The sequence below is a fragment of the Mchenga conophoros genome, linkage group LG23, assembly GCF_057382185.1.
Source record: "Mchenga conophoros isolate Kocher_MC1m ecotype Shallow Benthic linkage group LG23, M_conophoros_male_GT1.1, whole genome shotgun sequence".
NCBI classification, from domain to species: domain Eukaryota; kingdom Metazoa; phylum Chordata; class Actinopteri; order Cichliformes; family Cichlidae; genus Mchenga; species Mchenga conophoros.
In genome coordinates, this window is record NC_140547.1 from 78,441 (window position 1) to 101,832 (window position 23,392).

At 41.6% G+C, this 23,392-nt stretch overlaps 2 pseudogenes; one reads left to right on the plus strand and one right to left on the minus strand.

Annotated features, from left to right (window-relative positions):
* LOC146546240 (protein cramped-like) overlaps positions 1–9,898 on the plus strand; it is a 51,309-nt pseudogene extending 41,411 nt beyond the window's left edge.
* LOC146546244 (peroxisomal reductase activating PPAR-gamma-like) lies at positions 9,847–14,107 on the minus strand (annotated as a pseudogene).
* Positions 14,108–23,392: the final 9,285 nt, after the last annotated feature.

Below are 23,392 nucleotides of genomic sequence, written 5' to 3' on the forward strand. Positions count from 1 at the left end.
GGAAAAAAAAAAAATCCATGAATCCACATGGTAGGATTTGTAAAGAATTTATTCGTAAATCAGGGTGGAAAATAAGTATTTGGTCAATAACAAAAATACAACTCAATACTTTGTAACATAACCTTTGTTGGCAATAACAGAGGTCAAACGTTTACTATAGGTCTTTACCAGGTTTGCACACACAGTAGCTGGTATTTTGGCCCATTCCTCCATGCAGATCTTCTCGAGAGCAGTGATGTTTTGGGGCTGTCGCCGAGCAACACGGACTTTCAACTCCCGCCACAGATTTTCTATGGGGTTGAGGTCTGGAGACTGGCTAGGCCACTCCAGGACTTTCAAATGCTTCTTACGGAGCCACTCCTTTGTTGCCCGGGCGGTGTGTTTTGGATCATTGTCATGTTGGAAGACCCAGCCTCGTTTCATCTTCAAAGTTCTCACTGATGGAAGGAGGTTTTGGCTCAAAATCTCACGATACATGGCCCCATTCATTCTGTCCTTAACACGGATCAGTCGTCCTGTCCCCTTGGCAGAAAAACAGCCCCATAGCATGATGTTTCCACCCCCATGCTTCACAGTAGGTATGGTGTTCTTGGGATGCAACTCAGTATTCTTCTTCCTCCAAACACGACGAGTTGAGTTTATACCAAAAAGTTCTACTTTGGTTTCATCTGACCACATGACATTCTCCCAATCCTCTGCTGTATCATCCATGTGCTCTCTGGCAAACTTCAGACGGGCCTGGACATGCACTGGCTTCAGCAGCGGACCACGTCTGGCACTGCGGGATTTGATTCCCTGCCGTTGTAGTGTGTTACTGATGGTGACCTTTGTTACTTTGGTCCCAGCTCTCTGCAGGTCATTCACCAGGTCCCCCCGTGTGGTTCTGGGATCTTTGCTCACCGTTCTCATGATCATTTTGACCCCACGGGATGAGATCTTGCGTGGAGCCCCAGATCGAGGGAGATTATCAGTGGTCTTGTATGTCTTCCATTTTCTGATGATTGCTCCCACAGTTGATTTTTTCACACCAAGCTGCTTGCCTATTGTAGATTCACTCTTCCCAGTCTGGTGCAGGTCTACAATACTTTTCCTGGTGTCCTTCGAAAGCTCTTTGGTCTTGGCCATAGCGGAGTTTGGAGTCTGACTGTTTGAGGCTGTGGACAGGTGTCTTTTATACAGATGAGTTCAAACAGGTGCCATTCATACAGGTAACGAGTGGGGGGACAGAAAAGCGTCTTACAGAAGACGTTACAGGTCTGTGAGAGCCAGAGATTTTCCTTGTTTGAGGTGACCAAATACTTATTTTCCACCCTGATTTACAAATAAATTCTTTACAAATCCTACCATGTGAATTCATGGATTTTTTTTTTTTCCACATTCTGTCTCTCACAGTTGAAGTGTACCTCTGGTGCAAATTACTGACCTCTGTCATCATTTTAAGTGGGGGAACTTGCACAATCGGTGGCTGACTAAATACTTTTTTGCCCCACTGTACCAGCTTGTGTCGAATATAAACTGGTCCTTAACTTTGAAAACTCAGCTTAAGAGTCTCATGGAGAGAGAGGCTCTAGAAGGCAACCAGACCAGCACAGCCTCTCCCAGCATAACTCAGAAGGAAGAACTTTTTCTTTTTCCAGCTGAGAGCTGCACATTGACTACACTGCCTGGGGTGGCACGTGTGGTTCACTCCAAAGCGTCCTGCACTGTCCATTGGATCGAGAGTGGCAAGAGCCGACCTAATGCCAAGGAGTTGCCAGCTGCCCAGATCCTGGGCATCCATGCAGCTCCACAACCTCGAACTGGCAGCAAATCTGGGCGGGGAAGCGCTGCTGTTGCTGGTGCTTCACTGACTATAACGGGTGATGCTCGTCGAACTGAAACCCCCAACCCTGATCCATCAGCAGACAGTTCTGCAAAGGTAGAGGAGAAGAGACTTCAGTCCCCTTGTGTCCCAGTTTCCTCTCAGCTGACTGTCAGAGAAGAGGGAGATGGGATGGGATCTTCTGATCCAGGAAAGGCCTGCACTGGCGTTGAGGTCAGTGGTGGTTTAGCCATGACCAGAAGCACGGACAGGTCATGTAGTGGTGCCGATGGCTCCGCTGAGCAGTACAAAGAGGAGCAGAGCACCAGCGCGTCTTCCTCGGAGGCAAATCAGCCTCCTTCAGTCAAACCTTCAGTGACTGGCTCAGACGAAGCCGTGTCGCAAGCTTCCCCACCAGCGACCAAAGAACGGGTCGTTGAGCAGATCAGAGAGGAAGGCTGGAGCGCCCGTGACGCAGAGAACGTCACCCTGGCCGAGCTGTACCTGATGTTTGGGAAGCCAGGCAAGCTGCAGCTGGAGTACGAGTGGCAGCCGGTCACAGCTCCACCCAGCAACTCAGAAGAGGGACAAGCCTCAGTGCAGCCAAAGCCCGACAGGACAAATCGAGTTTTGCGCTGCTTACTCAAGCTGGTTTCCACTGAAGTCAACCCCAAACCTCTGGTAAGTTTTCCCTTTTCTGTCTTCCAAGATTGTGGCCTGGTGTGTTGTTTAAATTACAAGTTGAAAAGATGAAAAATGTGTAATTATCAGTGGCATTAAGGCTTAAAATTAAACATTTTTAAGATGCAGCAGTGTGAAGAGTTTATATTCCGTACAAAGCCAGCTGATGAAAAACATGTTACTGGTTATGTACTATGAACACCACAGGTTTTTTTTTTTGTTTGGTTTTTTTTTGTCTTTTTCAATGAAAGTGCTATTTCGAGATAGGAGCATATCATGTGTCTTTTCCTTCAGGCTCCAGAGCTGTGCTCCACAGCCACATCACCCCTCAAGACCTATCAGGAGGAGCAAAACCAGGTCCTCACACCTCCGGCGAAGGGTCCTGTTGCAGGCGCCCGTAGCCCCAGCTGTGGGCGGCCGCAGGCGTCTTTGCGCATGCCCAAGTTACAGCTGCCAAGTGCTGGAGGTATTTATGTCTCTCTCCTGCTGGCTTTTGTGATAAAGTCTTTTCTGTACTTACAGTGCTGTAGTTATTAAACAGCGAGAAGTAATTATGCAGCACCGATGCTTCCTCTTTAGAAGTTGTCTTCAAATAGCTGCCTTTCCTGATGTGGCACCACATCTGTTTCAATCCTGTTCAGGTGGGCGCAACCTTACCCGCTCTCTGCTGGGTTCTACTGCAGTTGGCGAATCAGAAAGCAGCGTGTTCGCAGTACCCACCACGCTGCCACCCAACAGCTCACGGCACAACCGAATGTTCTCCCCTAACAAAGAGGCAGAGCTAGCCTTCAGACAGCAGCTCGACTCGATCAGTGTAAGCCAGAATAATGCATCATTTTTTGTTTATGCCAACTGTACAGAGACATAATTCATGTATTAACGAGCATTAATATGTGCTTTTTTCTTTTCTTTTTCTCACAGATGCAGTCAGATCTTTTCCTTTCTAGACAGAGAAAACCTCGGAACAGACAACTTCGCAAACCACTTGTAGTTCAGGTGAGAGCAAGATCATTATCCATTCATCAGTTCTGGGCTTGGTTGGGTGGAAGGCGGGTTTTCCTAAGTGTGTTTTTGTTTGGCCACTTCTTTCTCGTTCACAGCGAACACTGCTGCCCAGAACTACAGGAGACACTCCTCAACACGTCTGCTCCTTCTCCATCCTCTCCAACTCCTCTGCCACAGGTACTCCTCAGATGGCAGGACAGAACGATAGAATATGTCGTCAGCTGAGGCTGGAAATGTTTAGGGCGTAGTTTTACAGTATGCATTAATGAAATCACAGCTAAAAACGATTTCTCTTTCTCAGCAAGACCCTCTGGTAATTGTCTGCTCTCTCACTTCCTGTTTCTTCCTTCAGGAACTGGATCTTTCCGGCCGATCCATCCCCGACTAGCTCCTTCCTCTCGCTCTGTCCAAACTAAAACAACCCCAGCAACATCCAGCTCTGCGGGGGCCAGCCAGCTCTCTAGTATGGACTTCTTCTGTTATCTACTACATTTTTCTGTTTTATTGAAATATTGATAAACTCTACACCAAATATACTGCAAAAAAATTACATATTGTTGTTTTTATGGGGTCAACAACTTTGCTTTTATAAGCACCCAGTTTCACACCTTGGCTCAGGCGATTAGAGGATCATCAGGGGTCCTTTTGTCCCTCTGTGGGGGGATACTCCCACTAGGTTTAAATCTGGGACTCCCCACCATTTGACCTTAGAACTGAAGAAGCTTCTCGGATGAGAGGTGAAACGTCTTCAAGTAACTTAAAGAAGTCCAGATGCTTTTCTTTGTAAGCTCCTTTGACTACGATGACCTGGATGACTGAGAACCTTCACAGACATATTTTATAAAATTGCTTAAAAACATATTTAAGGTCCAAGTTGTATTTGTGTAAGATTCCTGTGTCAAAATCTAGAACTCTGAGAAGGTCAGTGACAGACAGTATTTCTGTGCAGACGACAGAAGCAAAAACATTTTTCCAGAAGACCTTGGACCATCCTTTTTTTTTTTTTTTCTTCCTGCTCTGCTCTTCACATGCTGTTGCTGTTGATGCTTATCAGGAGTGATATGACAAATCTCTCGTTTGCCTGAACTGTTAATACTTTCAGGTGCCATTGACCTGGCAGCTAAGTCTGCAGGCATCATCCCAGGCAGTCCCTGTCGGGAGGTGGATTCTTCCACTGTGGATAACAGCGCTCTTCTCGCCACCACTCCCATTGCTGATGCTGAGCCAGACTCTCAACTCCACCAGCAAAATGTTCCAGAGGTCAGAGACAGACACACACACACACACACACACACACACACACACACACACACACACACACACACACACACACACACACGGACTAGAACCCTCCTTCATTTGATGTCTCCTCCTTGCCTGTGGCATTAGAATAAATGCTATTGCCCATTACCATCTTGGAGTGTTACATTTAAAACGGTCAGTTTTTGATTTATCTTACTTTAATGAAAGTTATTGCTCACTCTAATGATTTTCTGTTTATCTGTGCGGTGTAGGCCAGGTTTTGCATAATGTTTTTCTTTTTACTGTGCATCTGTCGTACAAGACTTCACAAATGATTTAGTAATTTTTATAGATTTTCTTTGTAGACATTATTCTTGCATACAGTTGTCATATTCATGATCACCTGTTTATTTGTCTGTTACGGTTTAAAAACAAGCTGCTCCAAACAGTTTGCCCTGATGGGATAAATAAAGCTGTTTGTATCGCCATCAGAGCGTTTCCTTGCTCACAGTGGACCTTTGTGAGGGAACACTTGGCTTAGTTAAAGGCAGTGAGTCTGCGTAACCTCATTTGTTTTCCAGTCGTAGCTGATCACCATTTGGTAAAGAAAATTGTCAGCTATGCTTGAATAAATGGTTTAAAAAAATGTGATGTGCTAAGTTAAATCGCTCTTTCCATAGAATGGCGTACCACCTCCGTCTCCTGGAGTCACCGGCGGGGGAGACTCACTCCTCTCTCCCCCGAGCGTTGCCTCGCTCCTTGATATCTCACTCCCAGGCCCTCCTGAAGAGGCTCTAACCCCCGGAGAACCTCAAACGCAGATCAGCGACTCCATCATCGAGCTTGCCATCAACTCCACACATTACGGTGCGTGCACGTGCAGACGTCTTACCCGAGCCATATTGACAAGAAACTGCTAAATAAAGCTTGATGATGTTTGTTTAGTGAAATGGAAAGTGAGAGTAGGTTAGAAAGGTTTTGTAATTACCACTGAGGTCAGCTTTGTGGCTCCACAGCATTAATTCCTCTGCAGGTTGTGGAAAAGAGTGCACGTTGACATCCAAGCAGCTAAACATCTGAGCCTGCTGAGTTTAATCGCTGATATCTCATTTCTGTTTGCCTGCTGCACTGCAGGTGAGGAGGCTGCTCTCTCTCCAGCCAAGCTGGGCAACAGCGACGGCTCCAAACTGCTGGCCTCGTCTCCCTCGCTCAGCCCATCCAGAGGCTGGATCCCTTCACCCAGCCACGACCCTCAGTGGTACCCCAGCGACTCGTCTGACTCCACACTGGGATGCCTCCTTTGTAAGAGTTTTTTTGCTTCCTTTCTCAAGAGTGTGCCAGAAGTTACATTTTAGGCCAAGAAGAACAGAATATTAAGTGGATGTATTTTTATCATTACTTCCCACTAAAAATGCTGCATACAGCAGCACGTGCAGTCAACATTTACAAAGATTTGTTTGTAAAATCCCCAATATTACTAACACAGCTGTATGATGAAAGGCCATTTACTCAGTCTTTTGCTCTTATTTTCCTTGCAGCCAGCATGGTCTCTCCTGATAAGGGCAGACGGACCACCCTAACCCCCACTGGCCCCTCCAGTGGCACAGCTCTACTCGGTCCTAGCCTCCTGGACTGCAATTCTCATGATTCTCATGATTCAATCCCGTGGCCTTCCTGATGTGGCAGAGGTAAGTAAATGCTTGTTGATTAAATGAAAGAAAGTTGTGACTGAGAAGCAACACTTGCCACAAACACAACACAGTCTGAATCTCAGCAACCAACATGTTATATGTTATTAATTAGTCTCTAAAATGTAAATGTAAAAACATCACTTCCCATTTTAAAAATAACCTGCATTTATATCCACTCTGAAAATGTGGTTCTTATCCCCTTTTGGATCTGTCCTGCTGTGCAAGTGGACTCTGACCCAGAGCCGGTTGTGTTAGGGACCACATGGTACCTTTTGGATAGATCAGCTTCTGGGCTGATCCACCAAATTTTAGGTGATTTTTAATGAAAAACTTGTTGAGTCACACCCTGAGATTCAGACACCATACCTTTTGAAATGCTGACAGCATTTAATATCTGAATCTCAGTCTGTGAACACGTTTCCATTTTTAGTGCTCTCTCTCGCTCTCTTGCGTGCTTTGATAGCGACTTTATGAAGAAATGAATCGGGAGTGTCAGTTAGCTGGTTCAGGTGTGGCAGGAGGGGATGAGGCAGAGAGAAGCTCTAAGTTTGTTAAAGATAACCTGCCAGTGAGCAGGTTTAGTTCAGATTGTGTTAAGTGATTCATCTCAGGGTTAACAAACGCAGACTTGTTAGCTTAAACCTGTTTCCTGGGATGGGGCCCAAACCTGCCTGGGAGGTGAATAGAGCCCGGTGACTGTTGCCTCCTGTGTTTGGACTAACACATCTGCTTTTTCAGTAAATAATTTAATTTCATTGACAGATATTGATGTGATGAACTTTTCCCCCCCTGCACTCTTGACCTAAAGTATGAAACTGTTCGAGGGATGTCTGGAAAAATCTTGTTTTTTGGGGGTTTTTTCTCCTTCTTGGATTTGCCCTTGTTGTCAGTCTGAAAGCTCTTTGGTGTTGCTTGCAGATGGATTCTCAGCTTGCTTGTATGATGAGTGAGAGCAGCATAGACTACATCGCTCGCTTCAATGATCTGGCTCAGGAGCTCGCCGTAACTGAGCCCTCCATTCCACCTCCCTGAGGAAGACTCCACCAAGCCATGGTCATCTGTACCTCTAATCTACAGCCAGTTCCAGGCATTTCCACAGTTCCAGGAGAGAGAGACACAAACTTCTGGGCCCACACTTGGAAGCAGTGACTACTGCTAGAAATTCAAAACCGATTTGCAGCCAGCAGCTGCAAATTACCCCAACTTTTACCACGTCTGGTTCTCACACCTGTCGATAAGCAGGCCATTCCTAAAAAGAGACCAAGGCAGAACTTTGCTCACCTAGAGCATCATGTTGTTGGTGACAAGAGGTACTGTAAGTGAGGAGAGGAGAGGTTTCCTCTCTGTCTTCTCCCTGTTTGGAGAAAGAAGACTGGGGAGAAAGGCCAACCCCATCCCCCCTCAAAGCCATCCATGGCCTGTTTGTAAAAGTGCAATAATAGGTGGTCAACCGTGACCATTGTTCAAAAGCGAGTTGCGTTGGTTTCACTGAACTGTTCTCTAAGGAACAATTCCCTTTAAATACAAACACTTTAGATAAAACAAATGAGTTTACAAAGATACAACCTCATGTACAGGAAAATACTATGCCATATCCGAACAAAATATCTGATCTTTCATGTCTCTTCCTGCTCTCGGTGTGTGAGTGCATGAATGTATCTGTGTGTGCGTGTGTATTAAAGGCTGTAAGGCTGACCGCTCAAAATGTGCAGTTCAGATCATCAGCTGGTGGCAAACAGCCACTGGACTGTGATTTTTATTAAAAGTAATGTCGGTGAGAAAGAGATACTTGGCATAGTTCAGTAGCAAAAGTGGAACAAAACAAAGTGATGTGTAGAAGTTCATTTTTCCTGTTGGCCTCCTTTTTTCTTTTCTTTTTGTTCCTCATCTCTTATGAGTTCAGGTGTTACAGATTGTGTTGTAGTCACACGTGTTTGGAATCGGGTTCTTCATTTCTCAAACCCACATTTAAAAAAAAACAAACAAAAAAAACAAAACAAAAAAAACAAACAAATACAAATAAAAAATGGCAGCTTGTTGGTTGACTCCACTTGGGTAGCTCCACAGATGCTGAAAATGTTATTGGAATTATTTTATTGTTGCATTCATTTCTCATTAGTTTTGTGTGCAGAGATGCAAGTTCAAATATTGGATTTTGTTGCATAAACAGGAATACCTTTTTAGATATTTAAGCCCTCTTCACACGTGTGGTATTTGGAGACTGAATCAGAATGTTTTAAAGAGTCTGTGCTGACAGTGCTTATAGCCACAAACAGCATAATGTGCGTAATGTACTGTTCTTCATGGTTGTTGCGTCTGAATGAAAGCCTTGAGGAACGTTCACATTAAAACGTTTCCTTTGACTCGGCGCTTTCCCAGCTCCTCATTCGCAAGCTGCAATAGGGAGAATTTCCCTCCTGTATTGTAGATGTGAGCGTGAATTGCACAGGAAGGTTTTAATGAAGGGAGATGAACAACTCAAAAAGATGCGCGTGAGCGGCAGCACTCTGATGCGTGCCTGTCTGTTAACATACATTCAGGCTTGCGCTGTTTTAAAAGGTGACCTATCCAGACCTGAAGCTGCCAGATCAACAGCAAGGAGGGCGTGTCTTTGTTTACTTTTGCTGTCGTTTTCAGTAACGCTGACACAACAGGTGGGCGCTCTCTTGCCGACGCCATCGATTACAAGGAAATCTAACAATGTTGCTCATTTACTTTCCTTAGTTCTGTTGCTTTCTTGCCGTCCTAATTAGTTCAAACAAATGAGCTGGCTGCAGCCACACATTCATTTTGTTTGACAAACTAGAATTATGAATGTCCTGGCTACTATTGAGTTCCCAGTAGAAATACACTCCATAAGAGCGAGCGGTTAATTTAATGAAACACTAAAGCCATAGTTGACTCCATTTATTTTAATTTTTGTTTTTTATTATATGCCCCCAAATTACTTTCCTCTGACTAGTGGATGCTAACAAAACACTATGACTAAAGAGTGGCTCTTGCATGTTACAGAAGCAGACATCGTTTCTCTGAATTTTTCATGCAGTACAGACTCATTGCCTTCACATTTAATTTGATCAACCAGCATCATCTCTATGCAGCTGTGTGAACCCGTTTGGTGTAAACTGTTAGACCTCTTTGTCATTCCACAAACGAGATTGTAAGACGATCTAACAAATGTAAGCGCTCCTGTGGTGTTAGTTTGTGAACATTTGGAAACGCTTGATCTTGTCACACTAGATGATTCTTAATAAGGAATCCTATTGAAGGATGTATTTGTACAAATGGAAATTCCAGTATTCACTGCGCTTTTGTAACATAATGTAAATCATTATTTGGACTATTTATTGTTAATATTTCTGAGACAAGTGTTTTTTCTGTTTTAATTTAAGGTGACATCCAAGAAAGGAGGAAAAAAAAATACTGTTTTCAGTTTGTAAAAGGTGTTTTATTCTGTGCATAAAGATAGTTATAAAAACCTGCCTGTTTTCTTGTATTCACTGTGTTTGGGGGATACACAGCAGTTCATATGCAAGCTTGTACAAAGTTCGGTCTTTGGCCTTGGGCTTGTTTCTGACAGGTTTGTCAGCTTCTCCAGAGATGGATGAGTGGTTTATCCGCACAGACTCCACACTGAATTCCTCGCTGCTCCCAATAAAAGTACAATCATGCTCCAATCCAGACGACACTTTAAAGTGACAAAGAATATTAGCCGGAAACAAAAACTCGACTGCACGTACGTGTGCTGAAGTGACTCATTTTCAGTGATGTGCTCTGCATACTGCATGGAAAATATGACCCAGAAACAGGTCGGGTGCTGCACCATTTTTCAATGAGAAATTGTTGGCAAACGTTGACTTTGTAACCACAGTAGATATTTTAAAGGAGAGTAAGTGACACAGTTGTGGGTAGACATTCTGCCAAAACATCAGACATGATTCCTTTACCACAGTTTGGTTTATTTAAGCTGTTCTGTTTGCATCAGGAGTCCCAAATTATGGAGTTCAAATTAAACCATCTCTTCTCACCAGCCTGCAAAATGTGATACTGCAGGCTTTTGCCAACAATTTTTGTTGTTTTTGGGTGGGAAGGGTAAAAGTTTCTCAGACATGACAGACAATATCAACATGTAAATTAGACATTAAACAATGAATAGTACAAAAACCCACTCCAGCTCTGTCCCAGATGTTATAAAACAGATCTCCTCATTTCCTCCAAAGTCTTGCTTATTTCAGGTCCTAGACCTCACCAGCTCGAACATCACTTATCCTTAGGTTTTTGCTCCTTTCGAGCGCGCGAGGACATGAGCTTGAAGAAAAGTGCAGGCCAGAGTGTGCGGAGGTATACTGCAGCAGTGGGCAGAGGGCCGGCCAAAACCACGTCTTTACTTTGCTGACGAACAGCCTTTAGGACTTCCCACGCCACGTCCCTGGGGTCCCAGCCCGTAGCTGTAGTTCTGTCCAACACTGAGCGGTAGTTGCAAAGACAAGAGACATGTTGCATCATTGATACAAGAGAGTACAGATTACTTCAATTAATTCAAATTACTTTTATTTATATAGTACCAAATCACAACAGCAGTTGCCTCGAGGTGCTTTTTAATGTAAGGTAAGAAAGACCCTACAATAACTTATAAATTACTCTGGTTATGTTGCTTCTTACTTTTATTATTTAGTTATAAAAATCCATTTGGCTTGTAGTCTTTTCCTTATGTAGTCAAAAAAAAAAATCAGTAAGAAAACACAAAATCCCAGCTGGCATCAAAGATCCACACACATTCCAACACCACCTTAATAACTCTGAGATTTATCACCTGTTACCAGCTGACTCTTAAAAATGCTGCTTTTGCTACTGTTACTCTTTTGTTCCATCCTCTCACTGCCTCACCTCCATACTTGGATCCATCTCCTGTGACAGCATTGATCGACAGGTTGGTTCAGATGTACCCGGGGCTGATCACAGTCACTGGGATCCCGTAGCGCTCCATCTCTGCCCGCAAGCAGTCGAAGTAGGCCTGGGTGGCGTGCTTGGACGCAGCATCTGACCAGCATGAGACAAATCAGAGGCTTGCTTTAGTTACCCTCCTCCTGCTGGCAAACTCATGTTGTGTTTGTTTGCATTAATCAAAGACGACTTACAGGCTGACCGGTAAGGAATGGCTATCTTCCCCTGGACGCTGCTAATCACTACAATATGGCCGCTGTGCCGGCGAACCATGGAAGGCAGGAGAGCTGTGGAGAGAGGAAAGAAATGAAAGAGAGAGGGCTGACTCATATTCATGATAATCTTCACCCAAATCTCTACATAAATGACTTATTAACTTCACATTTAGCTCGGCTCTTTCAACCACAAGCCAAAATAAATGAAAACATCCCGTACGCTGAAACCAACAAGATTAAACAAACCTTGTGTAAGAGCAACGGGCCCGAAGTAATTTGTCTCCATAACATCCCGCTGAACTGAAATGTGAGTCTCTAGTATATTGCCAAGGTAACTGATTCCAGCATTATTAATGAGGATGTCCACTTGTCCGTAACATTTCAGGATCTCTTCTGCAGCTCTCTCCACCGTGTCTGTTTTAGCCAGGTCGAAGACAACAGTACAGGGAGTGTGAATCTGGTGGATAACCAAAGCGAAACAAAACGACTCTTTACAAATGGATCCTTAGAGGCTAAGCTATAGTTCAGACAGACCAGACTTTATTGTGTTACTCCTTTGTGTGTATATACATACCAGTTTCTGTGTGTTTGCTGAACTCGCTGTTAGTTCTTGGACCACCTGCTGCAGGCGAGCTGCGTCACGTCCACACAAGCCGTGCACCTGCAGCGTGGAAGACCCGCGCAGACTCTACAATGCAGAATTCTCGTTGTAGATTAGTGAGCATAAAACAGGGGTGGGTGCAGAGAGCCACACCACTAAGCTGAACTCAAATCTGCTCAGTATCTCTTTAATTCTTACCAGGAGCACTTTATAAAACTGAAATAAGCATAGAAGAAAACTGCTAACATTTTTATCATGATATAATAAACATTCCCCAAAACAATTGTGCACAAAATGTCCATATTTTTGCAAAATTTAAAAGACTTAACTTTATTTTAAAATAAGTGCTATTGCTATTTTTAATTATTTTTTCTTGCTCAGCTACAGGAATCTAGTCCGTCTTGAGTTTCTACAAGTGCATCCAGTGAATCAACAGTGCAACAAACTGAAGTTAACGGTTTTAGTTACAACACCAACAGCATGGTTCACTGACTTGCACAACACCTTCTGCTGTACGATTCAGCGGGAAAAAAAAGCAATTTTACTTCTGGCTTCATTTCAGTCACTTTATCTTGCATCTGCTTTAAAAGTCCCACATTTTTCCCTGTCAGATTTTGACAGGTGTAAGTTGTTTACAAACAAACAAACCTTGGTAGTCCCTTTTACTGAGCCTGTGGCTGCTAAACTCTTTTCGTTGTCCCATGTAAAAAATTCATTAACAGGGCTGGGTCATCACAACTGTCATCCACAGCCACCAAGCACTCTTTGATAAACTCCTCAGAGGATGGCTTGTTTGAAATCACAAAGCTGGTCTTGCCTGCTCCATCCCTGGATGTGTGAGGCTTAGTGAAAAGTCCTGTTGCTTTTCGCAGATTTGCTAGCAACAGTCCAGCTCTTTTCTCTCTCTGTTTAGTCTCACAAAGGGGATTCAATCTGTAATCCATAAACAGAGCACTCTGCTCTCCACAAACTAAACACATGGCTTTACCTCTGACTTCAGTAATTAAATATTGAGAAGTCTACGTCCTGTTAAAAACTCTACACTCCGTATCAATCTTTCCTGTTTTTAAAGGTCAGCTGACATCTTTCGGGGCTAGAAACTCTCAGAAACAAAAGATCAGGCACACTTACAGAGGAGATGCATTCGCTCACAAACATGTGTTTGTAAAGTAAAAAAATAGCATTCATGTTCAAAATAGAAGTGACAAATTTGTAATGTGGTTTCCTACAAAAATCAGGAATCCACTCTCTGACCAGGAATTTATCAAAGAGTGTTTGGTGTCTGAAATGGGACAAAATGATTCATGTATACGTATATATGTTTAAATCCTAATTTCCCATTGATCGCACGCAGACTGGTCCGAGACAACCAACGGGCAGTACAATGTCCAAATCTGATAAAGAACTACAACTACATGTTGGCATCTGCACAACAACACTGAAGAATGAGATTGCACATTATCTAAATAAAAGCCTACTAGCACTAAAGCAGTATGGTTTAGAGAGTTTGCACATGTAAGCTGAAATGAATGAATGGAGGCTGACCTTTCCCGAGTCCAGAGCTGGCCCCAGTTATGACCACTACAGCACCTTGGACTGAAGCCCCTTTTCTGAGACGTACAAGTATCCGGTACAACAATACGACTCCCAAACCGGTTAAAACCACCGGTAGCATTCCTCCTCCCATCACACGCTCCATTACTTGGCAATCACCAGCTACCTGCAGGTAAAAAATAATCAGTAAATACCTTATAAGAAATTATTTACTGTACCTTTAAAGTCCATCTGAATGCAACTACCAACATGACAATAATAAACACACATACAGCCAAAAAAGCGGGGGAATTAAATGGTAATTCATTGTAATAAGAACAGTAGGAGTTATGGATCTTCCTTTATCTTCTTAACCACTTAAGCCCCACCTGCTAGCAACAACCAATAACTTGATATCACCAGACTTCGGACAATCTTATTAAGCAAATGTTAACTAAATACATGCATCACTTAGCACATTAATATTCGCATGGTTAAAAAGTACAGTTCAGTATGCCAGGTGAACACCTTGCACATGCACACACTGGGTTTAGCACTAGCTTGTTCTGCGCAGGCAGTGTCAAAATAACGGCTACTGAGGCTAAAGCTAACAACAGCTAGCATCTCTAGCAAATACTAACAAGTGTTGGTTTGTAGTTCTGTTTTTTACAGGTCTCACCTGAGCCGAGCTGCTGAGCAGAGCAGCAGTAATGTGTCAATGTGTCTCCTCTTCTTTTAGCTGATCTTCTTCCTTCTGTTTTGTCTTTATTGACGGTTAGAAAAACAGCTTTTGGTCGCTTTAGCGCCACCGTCTGATCTGGAGTATGCACTTAACAAAATGCGCTCTTTCAAATGATTAACAAATAAGGAAATAAGCTATTATTTCTCGTAAAGCTCATAATTTGATAATTTGCTATATTAATGCTTTACATTTATATTTAGAGGTCTTTTTAAACCACTAGTGCCTATTTAATCAGCTGCTATCTTCTTCATTGCTACATGATCCATTAGAAGTGTGCTCTACATCTCATTTCAGTTTTTCTTTTTAATTATTTAAAAATTCTTAGTTTACTTTATTTTTTATTATTTATTACAAATTGTAGGGTATTTGTCAGGTTCATATTCTTCAGAAGTCCATCCATCCATCCATTCACTTCCGCTTATCCTTTTCAGGGTCGCGGGGGGCGCTGGAGCCTATCCCAGCTGTCATAGGGCGAGAGGCGGGGTACACCCTGGACAGGTCGCCAGTCTGTCGCAAGGCTAACACACAAGGACAAACAACCATTCGCACTCACATACATTTGCACATTCACACCTAGTGACAATTTGGGTTATCCAATTAACCTATCCCCACAAGCTTCATGTCTTTGGACGGTGGGAGGAAGCCGGAGTACCCGGAGGGAACCCACGCAGACACGGGGAGAACATGCAAACTCCACACAGAAAGACCCCGGCCTGATGTTGGAATTGAACTCAGGACATTCTTGCTGTGCGGCAACAGTGCTAACCACCGTGCCACCGTGCTGCCCTTCAGAAGTTCAGAATGGAAATTGCATCACAAACACAGGAAGTTGACTCAGAGTCATGCAGACATCCTGAGTGTGAATAAATACAGCTGAGGTCAGAAGTTTACAGGGACTCACTATGGACTTTAATTTCATGATCTCTTTGAATTGTCCTGGGTGAAATGATTGTACAGCACACATTTTTAATTTCTTTAAAATGAACAAAAATTAGGTAAACAAGTTTGAACTGGTTTTGAACTTTCTCTAATCCAAGGTTACACGAGGTCAAACGTATGTACCTCTAAGGCTGTTGCAAGTTAAAATTTGTGCTTTATAAATATAATTATAAACGATTTTAATGTAACGTTTTTTTCAAGGGATGATTATACAGCGTACATCTTTAATGACTTTTAAAAAAAGACTTCTTTATTTTGGATTTTCTCTAATCCACACAGGGTCAAAAGTATATATAGGCCCAAATATATACATACACCCCCAGTAATATTTGGTTAAATGTCCTTTAGTAAGTTGTACTTCAACCAGATGCTTTTTGTAGCTATTGATGCTACCACCCTGGTTAACACTGTTACTAAGTTTTAAAGACTCAACATTACTGCCCTGAACTTACCTCTTGTCATTGTGGCCAAACAGGTCAATCTTTGCTTCGTCTGACCATAACACTCCGATTTATAAATCAAATCAAGGTACGGTTTATCATCTCATGTGACTTCTGATGTAGATGTGAGTTCCGGCCACATTTGAGACCTATCCAACACATTTCCCAAGGATACCAAGAATACACCGTTGTGTGGATTGTGATCTGGACTTTCAGAATCAGAATAGTTTATTGATCCCTTGGGGCAATTGTGTAGAAAGCATTATTTTTGCAAGAATTAGTTTCCAACCTGTGTGGTGTTGTAAACAGGGACTATAACTGTTTTGTTTTTTTAAAATCATGTCTAATAGGATTCTTTTTTTGTTATAGTTGTTGATGCATCTTTAATTAAATCTTTCCCTGCAGGTCTTCTATGGGTGGAGCCTCTAACCTGTTTGTGAGTCAGTTTTCAGTCCAAGCAAACAGTGTTTTATGTGCTGTCGTCTAAAATATTATAAAATTGCCTAAAATAGAAGTGTTTAAAACAGATCCTGTGCAGCTGCAAAGCAAAAATAAAAAACTCCCTCCAGGCAGAAGCGGCCATTTTCGTATGTGGGGAAAACCCCCACAAAAACAGAGGGGACAGGCTGGCACCAGAACACCATGGATGTGCCCCGAGATGAGTGTGAAAATGTGATTATCAACAAGCCCACCTGGGCTTCAGGTAGGCCGCACGCTTGTCCAGAGTTCACTTTGTCTTCAAGCTTTTTAATTTAAAACATAAAGTGAGGCCTACCCCAAGCTAAAAGAAGGCAGATTATGTTCTCAGATAAAGCAAGCAATGAGGGCGAAGCAGAGAAAGTACCTGCACAATACATTCACATAAATCAAAATGGAATTTCTTTGAGGACACAAACATCTGGGGAGTAAACAGCTGTTTCAATACCTAATCACAGATTGTGCTCTCTGTTGTACATGTTTTTAGTAAGGCATAATTAACTAAAAGGCTAGAGAGATGAAAGGATGCCAAGCTGATACCAGGCCTCAGTCACATGAGTGGAGATGTGGACATGCAATAAAGATCTGGCACTTCATATATTAAACTGATGAGAGGCTGTGTTCACCCCAGAAAGCTTCCAGAAATTTGGGCAAATGTCTGCTGTGAAGTTTTTAGTCAAACGAAATTGCAGGTCAGTTTAAAGCGCAAAATTGTGCAAGTAGTCCAAACTAAACCGTTCTTGAGATGCAGAAATGTTGTCACACACACAAAAATTAGACGATTGTGCCTCCAAACAAATTGCACTTACAAATGCTTGTGACATAAATGATGAAAACGGTAGGTGCAAAGTTGAGATTGAACAGTGTTACAGTTAAAATGATAAGCCAATGGCAATAGTTCTATTAAAATAATTAACGGCTCCACCCCGAGATTTGACCTGAAACGTGCTATTCGCCAAGGATGTCCTATTTCACCATATTTATTTTTACTTTGTACACAAATTCTTGCAACTAATAGTTCAAACAGTGTTGTACAAGGAATCACCATAGCTGATAAGGAGCTCGTCATCAGCCAGTTAGCCAATGACACCACACTCTTCTTGAAGAATGCAAACCAAATCCCTGCAGCCCTTACTGTGATTAGTGATTTCTCTGAGGCCTCTGGTTTATGCCTAAATCTAAAAAAGTGTGAGTTACTAGCAATTAAAGACTGCCCTGCAAATACTATCTGTAATATCTCTGTTAAACAAGAAGTCACATACTTGGGACTGTTAATATCCAAAGACCAAAAATCAAGATGCTCTTCAAACTTCACTCCAATTATACAGAAAACCCTAAAAAAGTTCAACCAGTGGCTGCAAAGGGACTTGTCTTTGAAAGGTAGAGTGTTAATTACTAAAGCAGAAGGGATATCCCAATTAACATATGCTGCTCTCTCCTTACATCTGGATAAGAAAATTAGTAAAGATATTGACCGTATGCTCTTTAATTTTATATGGAAAAACCGTACGCATTATATTAGAAAAACTGTTGTGATGAATAAGTACAAATCAGGTGGGCTTAACGTCTTAGACTTTTCTACTTTAAATAACACTTTCAAAATTAATTGGGCTAAACATTTTCTTAAAAACTACCTCTATCTGGAACTTTATACCATATTATATTTTCTCTCATTTTGGTGGCTTTAATTTTATTTTAAATTGTAATTACAATGGTGAGAAACTCCCTGTAAAGCTTTCATCCTTCCATAAGCAGGTCCTCTTAGCGTGGACCCTCATTTATAAACACAACTTCTCACCTCACAAATACCTTATCTGGAACAACAGAGATATTTTATAGAAAAATAAATCACTTTTCCTGGAAACTTGGCTCCAAAATGGGATCCTATTGGTGGCTCAGCTGGTTAATAAAGAGGGACAACTACTTACTTACAACGACTTTATTGCACTATATAATTTTCCAATCAGTGTTCAGGAATTCTCAATGGTGCTTGGTGCCATACCCTCAGGGACTTTAATGTTATATAAAAACACTGACAGCTCAATATCTACCTCAGTCACTCTCCCCGATCCAGCTGAGTCACCAATAGGAAAAATCTGCTTTTCATAGGAACTTGGTAACAGCAATAAGAGAATACGTAGTTTATTCCAAGAAGATATCGTCTCTCTCCCACATATAACATCTTATTGGAACCGATATGTTCCAGATATCAAGTGGAAGACAGTCTGGGTGGTCCCCCATAAATATTTGATTGTAAATAAGGTGAAATAAGTCTCTTTTAAAATTCTACATAAATGTTATCCAGCCAGTCACTACATGGTCAAATTTAAAAGGGATATAAATACTAATTGTACTTTCTGTGGGGATCATCCAGAAACTGTGACACATCTTTTTTGGTACTGTTCTTTTACACAGAGATTCTGGAAGGAATTTAGCAGGTTTGTTATTGTCCATATTTTAAGGGAGTTTTCTTTACGATGGGAAAATGTTTTATTCTGTTTCTTTAAGTTCCCCAAGAAGTATGAGAAAAATTTTTTTATGATAAATTTCTTAATACTTTTAGCTAAATTTTTGATCCATAAATGTAAGTTTACTAACAAAACACCATATTTCTGTCATTATTTTAAGGATGTGGAAATGTACATACAATCAATATCAGACTCCAGCAACAAAAAGGCTCTCAAAACAATATATGTATGTGAATTTTTGCGTGTATTCTTATAATTGTTACCTTTTTCTTTTACCCTTGGCTTTTTGTGTTCATGTTCTGTTGTTTTGTATACTTCATCTGTTCGTATATTGTATACTCATTGTTTGATAAATAAAGTTTAAAAAAAAAAAAGACACACTTTGTTTAGACCCCCAAAATCCTTTCCACGCCCACCCCCGTGACATCACGCTCCAAAGCCCTATTACCACAGAACGTGGTGCCGTTTAATGACATTACGTCACAGAACGTGGTGATGTCATAGTGACAGTCGTTTCATCCTTTGATGTTCAAGTCTATAAATAGAGGAAAGCTGTCAAAGGGAATTCATTGAGCTATCGTTTTGTTGGAGTGATACAGCACATAAAAAAGCAGAAATGACTTCGAAACCTAACAAAGACAGAAATGTTAATTTCTTGAAAGCAATGGTTAAAAAAAGTGAAAAAGAAAAAGAAACATATGCCAGACAGTTCGACCAAAGACTGCAGCCAATGATTGATGAAGTTGAAAAGCTTAAAACTGAGCTTGACTACTTCAAAAAACAGGACACAATCAAGAACAAACGGATCGAGGATCTAACTAAAGAAAACAAAGAACTTTGGCAGAATAATGAGATGCTGTCTTCTGTTGTGGACGACAGGACCAGTATCTCAGACAGGTTGGACTCGAGAAAAGATGACAACGAAGCTCTCATAAAGTTCCGCGCAGAGACGGAGAAAACACTGGCTGAACTTAATAGGAAACATGAAGAAGATGTTGAAGTGCTGCAAGCATTGCTGGAAACGGAAAAAGAAAAAGTTGCGCGTCAGCAGTTTCACAACAGCCAAGTCGTCGACTTACTGGTGAAACGCCACAAAGAGGAGAAAAATCGGATGCAGCAATTTTATGACGAAAATACATCAAAACTCACAGACAAAGCATATGCTGCAGAAACAAAGTTAAAAATCGTCATAGGCATTTATGATAAATATATTGCAAAGCTTGAGAAGAAAATGGAAATTGGTAAAAGTGTGAGCATCAATGCAGTCAAAGAACGTGAGGAGGAACATAAATCCTCGAAGTTTTGGATCGAGGGCCTTTTGACGCATAATGCAAAGCTGCAGGACCAAAACAAATTAATAGGCAAAACGGTGAAAGATTTAACAGATGAGAAAGCTCAAATGGGGAAGACCATCAACGAAAAAACGGCCCAGCAAATGGAGATGAAACAAAAATGTCAGAGAAATATTAGGGCTCTGGCCTTTGAAAAGAAAATGAAGGCTGGGGTCGAAGATGAAAATGATTCTCTGAAAAAGAAAAATGAAGACATAAAAAAGGCCCTAAGTAAAGAGAAGGAAGAACACAGAAAGACAGCAGTGGACAGGCATAAAGTAAAAACGGCACACAATCAGGCACTGGCTGAAAAGATCTCACTGGAAGAGCAACTGCGCGCCACAAAAAAGCAAACAGAAATATTCACACACAAAACGAATTGCCTGGAAAAGAAAAAGCGCCACTTCCAAGAGGAATTGTACCAGTGCGTTTTGTCCTTTGAAAAGGCATTTCCACATGCAGGTCACTTCAGAGAAAAAGAAAAGGTGGAATTTAGGGATAAATTCCTCAACTTGAAAAAGAAATACGTAGACGGTGTGGAAGGCATCCCCTTTGTTGGAACAACGAAGGAGTTTCTTGAAAAACAGCTGAACTGTCTACGTACCAGATGCAAGGATCTAGATGCAGCTTTACTAGATAAAACACGGGAGCTGGAATCATTTAAAAAGCAGTACAATGATATGGTAAAGTCTTCCGAATACGCTTTATTCAAACAAAAACAGGAGCTCATTGGACCAGTGAACCAGATGATCAGAAAGGCTGGCAATGAAGAAAAAGAGATAGGTCATCTAAAATCTAGAGTGAAAGACGTTCAACTCCAGCTTAAATTAGAAAAACAGAAAGGACAAAAGCTCGCACCGTTGGTCCATAGAGGCGTGATGGGGAGATGTTATGGGGAGACTCCGTCTCAGATCTTTCCACAGATTAAACCTCGTCCACCTCCAGTGCAAACTAAATTTATTCAAGTGGCTCCAAAACACCCTGGCAGACGAAGGCCTTCCCCAGAGTCTCCATCAACACCACCTTTCCTCAATTCTTATGATGTATTACCACCAATTGGAATAGGCCATTAGAAGTATACTTCATCTTGTCTCCCTCTATTCTTTTTCCATCACCCCCAACCGGTCGCAGCAGATGGCCGCCCCTTCTTGAGCCTGGTTCTGCCGGAGGTTTCTTCCTAAAGGGAGTTTTTCCTCCCCACTGTCGCCCAGTGCTTGCTCAAAGGGGATCTTTGGATTGTTGGGGTTTTCTGGATTTTTCTGTAGTGTTTTCACCTTACAGTATAACGCAGCTTGAGGAGACTGTTGTTTTGCCATGATGCTATATAATCTTAAATATAACTGAATTTTATAAACATCTATTATAGCATCAAAGTAAAACAATAAAACTAAAGTATACTTCAATGAAATTAATCAAAATGTCTAACCCTACGGTGGCCCTGAGAGGCCAAACGGACACCAGCAGTAAGAAAAATGCTGCAAAAGCACACAAAACACAACGGAAATAGGAAAAACAAAACAGCATTTTTCTTATCGCTGGTGTTTTCTAAAGTTGCAGTCCGTTTGGCCTCTGAGGGCCACCGTACTAACCTGACCAAAAAAGAAGAGAAAAAATGAATAAATAAATAAAAATCCAAATCACAAAAACCTTCTGATTTCTGTTGTGTTTTATTGTGTTGTATGAAAGGACTTATATTGCAAGGTAAAATCCCCAATATATAAACCAGAAATCCCAACAATAGCAAGTCATTTCACACTTGCTAGAATTCCAAAAACGTCCAAATCTTTTGCATCTGTGTGAGTTTTTGATACAATTTTATATCAGCTTCAAAAGAAACAGAGCAATAAAGTTTTTCTCTTGAGTTCTGCATCTCCCTGCCCTTTTACAACATTTTTGTTTTGGTGGCTGAGTGGCAATTTAGAAAGCTAGCATGTGATTGACAGTTTCCAATTGGCTGAAAGAAGAGATTTAAATTAAGTTTGATAAAACCTTATCTGGTTTCATAATTTATGCTGCTAGTTTGGTGAGTTAAAGTTTATGACGCACTCATCTGATAATTCATCGAGATAACTTTTGACTTCTTTCCTTCTTTATTATTATTATTATTATTATTTAAAGGAACCTATTAAATCTTTTTTGTAATGAAAATCAATCAATAGTAATTGTCGATAGAATGAAAGTCAAAATGGAATTTCTTTACAGATTTGTCGTCAGCTCTTAAGGATTTACGTATTACATGATTTATGACTCATTACATTTTTGTTATTGTTGGAGCTATTTGTTCTTTATTTATTTTTTTTTAAATTAGTTAAAGTTTGTTGTTAGTTTACTTATATTTTGGGGTTTATTTGTCGGTTAATATTTTGTTTTAACCCTTGTATGGTGTTCGGGTCTGTGAGACCCGTTTTCAGGCTGGCACCAGAACACCACGGATGTGCCCCGAGATGAGTGTGAAAATGTGATTATCAACAAGCCCACCTGGGCTTCAGGTAGGCCGCACGCTTGTCCAGAGTTCACTTTGTCTTCAAGCGTTTTAATTTAAAACATCAACTGAGGCCTACCCCAAGCTAAAAGAAGCTAAACCTATACACCATGGACAGAGACAGTCTGATTGAGTTTTATTTTAGGCTGGGAATGAGCTACAAACGCATTTTGAAAAGCCTGGCAATGCAAGGAACCATCATTACGGAGAGACATTTAAACCGGATATTGAGAGCCAAGTCGCTTTACAGACGTAAGTACGACCTGGACGCCGGGATAGATTTTATTGTGAACCAACTGCAAGGGCCTGGGAAGGATCACGGTTATCGGTGGATGTTTACAAAGTGCAAACAACACGGCACTGCGATCAGGAAAGAAGACGTCAGGATCCTCATCTCTTTACTGGACCCATTAGGTTCCCAGGTTCGCCAGACCACACGTCTCAGAAGGAGGCAATATTTTGCTCAGGGGCCTAACTTTGTGTGGCACATAGACTCTTATGACAAACTAAAGCCATATGGGATATGTATTAATGGATGCATCGACGGTTTCTCACGCAACATCATTTGGCTGCGGGCCGCACACACTAACAGTGACCCAAAGGTTATCGGAGGTTACTTTGTGGAAGCAGTGGAGAGTCGTGGGGTTGGCCTACCCCAAGCTAAAAGAAGGCAGATTATGTTCTCAGATAAAGCAAGCAATGAGGGCGAAGCAGAGAAAGTACCTGCACAATACATTCACATAAATCAAAATGGAATTTCTTTGAGGACACAAACATCTGGGGAGTAAACAGCTGTTTCA